Below are 7526 nucleotides of genomic sequence, written 5' to 3'. Positions count from 1 at the left end.
TGATGCGACCCACAATGTTCCCCGACATCCCGGTCTCCCTCGAGAGGAACACCGAGGTTTTCCGGCACCACTTCCTCTGAGCCACTTCTACCCTCCTGTTCTGGACAGGAGGGTCGACTCCCCTGCTTTGTCTGGAAGGGGTTCCTGACCTTCCGTTGGCACCTCAGGATGAGGCCGGTCTCACGACGACATTCCAGACGTGGCCTCGTGGGTGCTTCCACATTGCGAAGGACCCCGATTTCCCGGTCCCCTCTTGATAAGAACCCGATGCCCGAACACCTCTTCGAACTCCACCCTGTGAATGAAGTCAACACGAAGGGGCAGTGACTCGCCCGTGCATCGTCCGGAAAAACCCCCAGGTTCCAAATACAGCTCGACAAGTGGCCTCTCTCCCCGGGGACACCTCGAGAGGCAAGCGGAGTTCCATGCCTCAACCCAAGACGAGGCCTGACTCTCCAGTCCCAAGTCTGCAGGGACCCTGCGAGCGGAGTCTGAAATCAGAGGAACCCTGAGGTTCCTGCCTCAACTGGAGATGAGGCCCTCTTCCAATGCACCAAACCCAGTAGAGTCCCGAGAGGCCCCTCCCACCTCCACTTTCCCTGACCTCCCAGAGCCACCATGAGAAGCCCCCTGAGGTCACCTGCACAAGTCGAGGGAACCCTGGGTTTGCTGCCTCAACCCGAGAAAGACCTCGAGAGACCTTCTTCAACACGTCTGGAGGGCAGATTCCCCTACCATGGCTCAAGAGCAATGACGCGCTCCCCCTCGCCACTCGCATGGAGACCCGAATTCCCTGGCACCCCTCGAGAGGCTCACTGACATCGCCGTCGTTCCTGTTAGAAACCGCACACTGGGGCCGCCGCTCCAGAACAACCCCGAGACTCCCCCGTCATCGCAAGATGAAGCCCTTTCCCGCTACAGCGTCTCAGGAGAAGTCCCACGTGAGGTATTGGAGGTCGAAACGGTACTTGGCACCCTTGATGTGACCCACAATGTTCCCCGACCTCGCGGTCTCCCTTGAGAGGAACACCGAGGGTTTCCGGCACCACTTCCTCTGAGCCACTTCTACCCTCCTGATCTGGACAGGAGGGTCGAGTCCCCTGCTTTGTCTGGAAGGGGTTCCTGACCTTCCGGTAGCACCTCAGGATGAGGCCGGTCTCACGACGACATTCCAGACGTGGCCTCGTGGGTGCTTCCACGTTGCGAAGCACCCCGATTTCCCGGTCCCCTCTTGAGAAGAACCCGATGCCCGGACACCTCTCCGAAGTCCACCCTGTGAATGAAGTCAACACGAAGGGGCAGTGACTCGCCCGTGCATCGTCCGGAAAAACCCCCAGGTTCCAAATACAGCTCGACAAGTGGCCTCTCTCCCCGGGGACACCTCGAGAGGCAAGCGGAGTTCCATGCCTCAACCCAAGACGAGGCCTGACTCTCCTGTCCCAAGTCTGCAGGGACCCTGCGAGCGGAGTCTGAAATCAGAGGAACCCTGAGGTTCCTGCCTCAACTGGAGATGAGGCCCTCTTCCAATGCACCAAACCCAGTAGAGTCCCGAGAGGCCCCTCCCACCTCCACTTTCCCTGACCTCCCAGAGCCACCATGAGAAGCCCCCTGAGGTCACCTGCACAAGTCGAGGGAACCCTGGGTTTGCTGCCTCAACCCGAGAAAGACCTCGAGAGACCTTCTTCAACACGTCTCGAGGCCAGATTCCCCTACCATGGCTCAAGAGCAATGACGCGCTCCCCCTCGCCACTCGCATGGAGACCCGACACCCCTGACACCCCACGAGAGGCTCACTGACCTCGCCGTCGTGCCTCGTGAGAAACCGCGCCCTGGGGCTGCCGCTCGAGAACCACCCCGAGACTCCCCCGTCATCGCGAGATGAGGGCCTTCGTCTCCTGCATGGTCTAGAGGCCAATCTCGCGACCTCTCTCCAAACGCCTCAGTGTCTTGATTCCATTTAGTCCACCCAGTGAGCTCCAAGAGATACCCGTCGCGACTCGAGAGCAGAGCAGGGTGCTGTGCTTCCACACGAGATGAATGCCTGTCTCCCCGGGTGTGTCTGGAATGCAACCCCGTGATCCCTGTCGCCCCTGGAGAGGAACACTGGCTTCTGGACACAAGCCTAGATGAGGTCTATTGGCCCTGCAGTCACTCGAGAGCAATCCCCAGCTTTCCTTCGCAACTCGAATGGAAGATTGGACTTCCCTGGGCCAACACATGAGGCATCCTGAATTCCCCGTCGTAACTCGAGAATCCCGCCACAGCCCGAGAAAAACCACGTTGTTCCCCCGTCATCGCAAGATGAAGCCCTTTCCCGCTACAGTGTCTCAGGAGAAGTCCCACGTTAGGAATTGGAGGTCGAAATGGTACTTGGCACCCTTGATGCGCCCCACAAAGTTCCCCGGCATCCCGGTCTCCCTGGAGAGGAACACCAAGGTTTTCCGGCACCACTTCCTCTGAGCTCCTTCTACCCTCCTGATCTCGACAGGAGGGTCGACTCCCCTGCTTTGTCTGGAAGGGGTTCCCGACCTTCCGGTCGCACTTCAGGATGAGGCCGGTCTCACGACGACATTCCAGCGTGGCCTCGTGGGTGCTTCCACATTGGGAAACACCCCAATTTCCAGGTCCCCTCTTGATAAGAACTCAATGCCCGGACACCTCTCCGAACACCCTGTGAATGAAGTCAACACGAAGGGGCAGTGACTCTCCCGTGCATCGGCCGGAAAAAACCACAGGTTCCAAATACAGCTCGACAAGTGGCCTCTCTCCCCGGGGACACCTCGAGAGGCAAGCGAAGTTCCATCCCTCAACCCAAGACGAGGCCTGACTCTCCTGTCCCCAGTCTGCAGGGACCCTGCAATCGGAGTCTGAAATCAGAGGAACCCTGAGGTTCCTGCCTCCACTGGAGATGAGGCCCTCTTCCAATGCACCAAACCCAGTGGAGTCCCGAGAGGCCCCTCCCACCTCCAGCTTCCCTGACTTCTCAGAGCCACCATGAGAAGCCCCCTGAGGTCACCTGCACAAGTCGAGGGAAGCCAGGGTTTCTTGCCTCAACCCGAGAAAGACCTCGAGAGAACTTCTTCAACACGTCTCGAGGCCAGATTCCCCTACCATGACTCAAGAGCAATGACGCGCTCCCCCTCGCCACTCGCATGGAGACCCGACTTCCCTGGCGCCCCACGAGAGGCTCACTGACCTCGCCGTCCTACCTCGTGAGAAACCGCACCCTGGGGCCGCCGCTCGAGAACAACCCCGAGACTCCCCCGTCATCGCGAGATGAGGGCCTTCGTCTCCTGCATGGCCTATAGACCAATCTCGCGACCTCTCTCCAAACGCCTCAGGAGGCTTAGCTCCCTTTAGTCCACACAGTTAGCTCCACGAGATACCCGTCGCGACTCGAGAGCAGAGCGGGGTTCTTTGCTTCCACTCGAGATGAATGCCTGTCTCCCCGGGTGCGTCTGGAATGCAACCCCGAGATCCCTGTCTCCCATGCAGAGGAACACTGGCTTCTGGACACAAGCCTAGATGAGGTCTATTGGCCCTGCAGTCACTCGAGAGCAATCCCCAGCTTTCCTTCGCAACTCGAAACGAAGATTGGACTTCCCTGGGCCAACACAAGAGGCATGCTGAATTCCCCGTCGTAACTCAAAAATCCCGCCGCAACTCGGGTAAAACCACGTGGTTGCCCCGTCATCGCAAGATGAAGCCCTTTCCCGCTACAGCGTCTCAGGAGAAGTCCCACGTTAGGAATTGGAGGTCGAAAAGGTACGTGGCACCCTTGATGCGCCCCACCAAGTTCCCCGACATCCCGGTCTCCCTGGAGAGGAACACCGAGGTTTTCCGGCACCACTTCCTCTGAGCCCCTTCTACCCTCCTGATCTCGACAGGAGGGTCGACTCCCCTGTTTTTCTGGAAGGGGTTCCCGACCTTCCGGTCGCACCTCAGGATGAGTCCGGTCTCACGATGACATTCCAGCGTGGCCTCGTGGGTGCTTCCACATTGGAAACACCCCAATTTCCCGGTCCCCTCTTGATAAGAACTCAATGCCCGGACACCTCTCCGAACACCCTGTGAATGAAGTCAACACGAAGGGGCAGTGACTCTCCCGTGCATCGGCCGGAAAAAACCACAGGTTCCAAATACAGCTCGACAAGTGGCCTCTCTCCCCGGGGACACCTCGAGAGGCAAGCGAAGTTCCATCCCTCAACCCAAGACGAGGCCTGACTCTCCTGTCCCCAGTCTGCAGGGATCCTGCGATCGGAGTCTGAAATCAGAGGAACCCTGAGGTTCCTGCCTCCACTGGAGATGAGGCCCTCTTCCAATGCACCAAACCCAGTGAGTCCCGAGAGGCCCCTCCCACCTCCAGCTTCCCTGACTTCTCAGAGCCACCATGAGAAGCCCCCTGAGGTCACCTGCACAAGTCGAGGGAAGCCAGGGTTTCTTGCCTCAACCCGAGAAAGACCTCGAGAGAACTTCTTCAACACGTCTCGAGGCCAGATTCCGCTACCATGACTCAAGAGCAATGACGCGCTCCCCCTCGCCACTCGCATGGAGACCCGACTTCCCTGGCGCCCCACGAGAGGCTCACTGACCTCGCCGTCGTACCTCGTGAGAAACCGCACCCTGGGGCCACCGCTCGAGAACAACCCCGAGACTCCCCCGTCATCGCGAGATGAGGGCCTTCGTCTCCTGCATGGCCTATAGACCAATCTCGCGACCTCTCTCCAAACGCCTCAGGAGGCTTAGCTCCCTTTAGTCCACACAGTGAGCTCCACGAGATACCCGTCGCGACTCGAGAGCAGAGCGGGGTTCTTTGCTTCCACTCGAGATGAATGCCTGTCTCCCCGGGTGCGTCTGGAATGCAACCCCGAGATCCCTGTCTCCCATGGAGAGGAACACTGGCTTCTGGACACAAGCCTAGATGACGTCTATTGGCCCTGCAGTCACTCGAGAGCAATCCCCAGGTTTCCTTCACAACTCGAATGGAAGATTGGACTTCCCTGGGCCAACACAAGAGGCATCCTGAATTCCCCGTCGTAACTCGAGTATCCCGCCGCAACTCGAGAAAAACGACGTGGTTCCCCCGTCATCGCAAGATGAAGCCCTTTCCCGCTACAGCGTCTCAGGAGAAGTCCCACGTGAGGTATTGGAGGTCGAAACGCTACTTGGCACCCTTGATGCGACCCTCAATGTTCCCTGACATCCCGGTCTCCCTCGAGAGGAACACCGAGGTTTTCCGGCACCACTTCCTCTGAGCCCCTTCTACCCTCCTGATCTGGACAGGAGGGTCGATTCCCCTGATTTGTCTGGAAGGGGTTCCTGACCTTCCGGTCGCACCTCAGGATGAGGCCGGTCTCACGACGACATTCCAGACGTGGCCTCGTGAGTGCTTCCACATTACGAAGGACCCCGATTTCCCGGTCCCCTCTTGATAAGAACCCGATGCCCGAACACCTCTTCGAACTCCACCCTGTGAATGAAGTCAACACGAAGGGGCAGTGACTCGCCCGTGCATCGTCCGGAAAAACCCCCAGGTTCCAAATACAGCTCGACAAGTGGCCTCTCTCCCCGGGGACACCTCGAGAGGCAAGCGGAGTTCCATGCCTCAACCCAAGACGACGCCTGACTCTCCTGTCCCAAGTCTGCAGGGACCCTGCGAGCGGAGTCTGAAATCAGAGGAACCCTGAGGTTCCTGCCTCAACTGGAGATGAGGCCCTCTTCCAATGCACCAAACCCAGTGGAGTCCCGAGAGGCCCCTCCCACCTCCACTTTCCCTGACCTCCCAGAGCCACCATGAGAAGCCCCCTGACGTCACCTGCACAAGTCGAGGGAACCCTGGGTTTGCTGCCTCAACCCGAGAAAGACCTCGAGAGACCTTCTTCAACACGTCTCGAGGCCAGATTCCCCTACCATGGCTCAAGAGCAATGATGCGCTCCCTGTCGCCCTCGCATGGAGACCCGACTTCCCTGGCACCCCACGAGAGGCTCACTGACCACGCAGTCGTACCTCTTAGAAACCGCACACTGGGGCCGCCGCTCGAGAACAACCCCGAGACTCCCCCGTCATCGCGAGACGAGGGCCTTCGTCTCCTGCATGGCCTAGAGACCAATTCGGCGACCTCTCTCCAAACGCCTCAGGAGGCTTGACTCCCTTTAGTCCACCCAGTGAGCTCCAAGAGATAACCATCGCGACTCGAGAGCAGAGCGGAGTGCTGTGCTTCCACTCGAGATGAATGCCTGTCTCCCCGGGTGTGTCTGGAATGCAACCCCGAGATCCTTGTCGCCCCTGGAGAGGAACACTGGCTTCTGGACACAAGCCTAGATGAGGTCTATTGGCGCTGCAGTCAATCGAGAGCAATCCCCAGCTTTCCTTCGCAACTCGAATGGAAGATTGGACTTCCCTGGGCCAACACATGAGGCATCCTGAATTCCCGGTCGTAACTCGAGAATCCCGCCGCAACTCGAGAAAAACCACGTGGTTCCCCCGTCATCGCAAGATGAAGCCCTTTCCCGCTACAGCGTCTCAGGAGAAGTCCCACGTGAGGTATTGGAGGTCGAAACGGTACTTGGCACCCTTGATGCGACCCACAATGTTCCCCGACATCCCGGTCTCCCTCGAGAGGAACACCGAGGTTTTCCGGCACCACTTCCTCTGAGCCCCTTCTACCCTCCTGATCTGGACAGGAGGGTCGACTCCCCTGCTTTGTCTGGAAGGGGTTCCTGACCTTCCGGTCGCACTTCAGGATGAGGCCGGTCTCACGACGACATTCCAGACGTGGCCTCGTGGGTGCTTCCACATTGCGAAGGACCCCGATTTCCCGGTCCCCTCTTGATAAGAACCCGATGCCCGAACACCTCTTCGAACTCCACCCTGTGAATGAAGTCAACACGAAGGGGCAGTGACTCGCCCGTGCATCGTCCGGAAAAACCCCCAGGTTCCAAATACAGCTCGACAAGTGGCCTCTCTCCCCGGGGACACCTCGAGAGGCAAGCGGAGTTCCATGCCTCAACCCAAGACGAGGCCTGACTCTCCTGTCCCAAGTCTGCAGGGACCCTGCGAGCGGAGTCTGAAATCAGAGGAACCCTGAGGTTCCTGCCTCAACTGGAGATGAGGCCCTCTTCCAATGCACCAAACCCAGTGGAGTCCCGAGAGGCCCCTCCCACCTCCACTTTCCCTGACCTCCCAGAGCCACCATGAGAAGCCCCCTGACGTCACCTGCACAAGTCGAGGGAACCCTGGGTTTCCTGCCTCAACCAGAGAAAGACCTCGAGAGACCTTCTTCAACACGTCTCGAGGCCAGATTCCCCTACCATGGCTCAAGAGCAATGACGCGCCCCCCTCGCCACTCACATGGAGACCCGACTTCCCTGGCACCCCACGAGAGGCTCACTGACCTCGCCGTCGTACCTCTTAGAAACCGCACACTTGGGCCGCCGCTCGAGAACAAACCCGAGACTCCCCCGTCATCGCGAGATGAGGGCCGTCGTCTCCTGCATGGCCTAGAGACCAATCTCGCGACCTCTCT

General features: G+C 59.0%; 1 long non-coding RNA gene across 1 annotated transcript; it reads right to left on the bottom strand.

Annotated features, from left to right (window-relative positions):
* Positions 1-1310: 1310 nt before the first annotated feature.
* Positions 1311-5780, bottom strand: LOC132344798 (uncharacterized). Its single transcript, XR_009493765.1, has 2 exons — positions 5325-5780; positions 1311-2529 (listed from the first exon to the last, which is right to left on the bottom strand). It is a non-coding gene; the product is annotated as an uncharacterized lncRNA (long non-coding RNA).
* Positions 5781-7526: the final 1746 nt, after the last annotated feature.

This window comes from Bos taurus, unplaced genomic scaffold (assembly GCF_002263795.3).
Source record: "Bos taurus isolate L1 Dominette 01449 registration number 42190680 breed Hereford unplaced genomic scaffold, ARS-UCD2.0 Leftover_ScbfJmS_912, whole genome shotgun sequence".
Taxonomy (NCBI): Eukaryota; Metazoa; Chordata; class Mammalia; order Artiodactyla; family Bovidae; genus Bos; species Bos taurus.
Note: the sequence above shows the minus strand (reverse complement) of the source record. Positions and strands in the feature narration are given on the sequence as shown.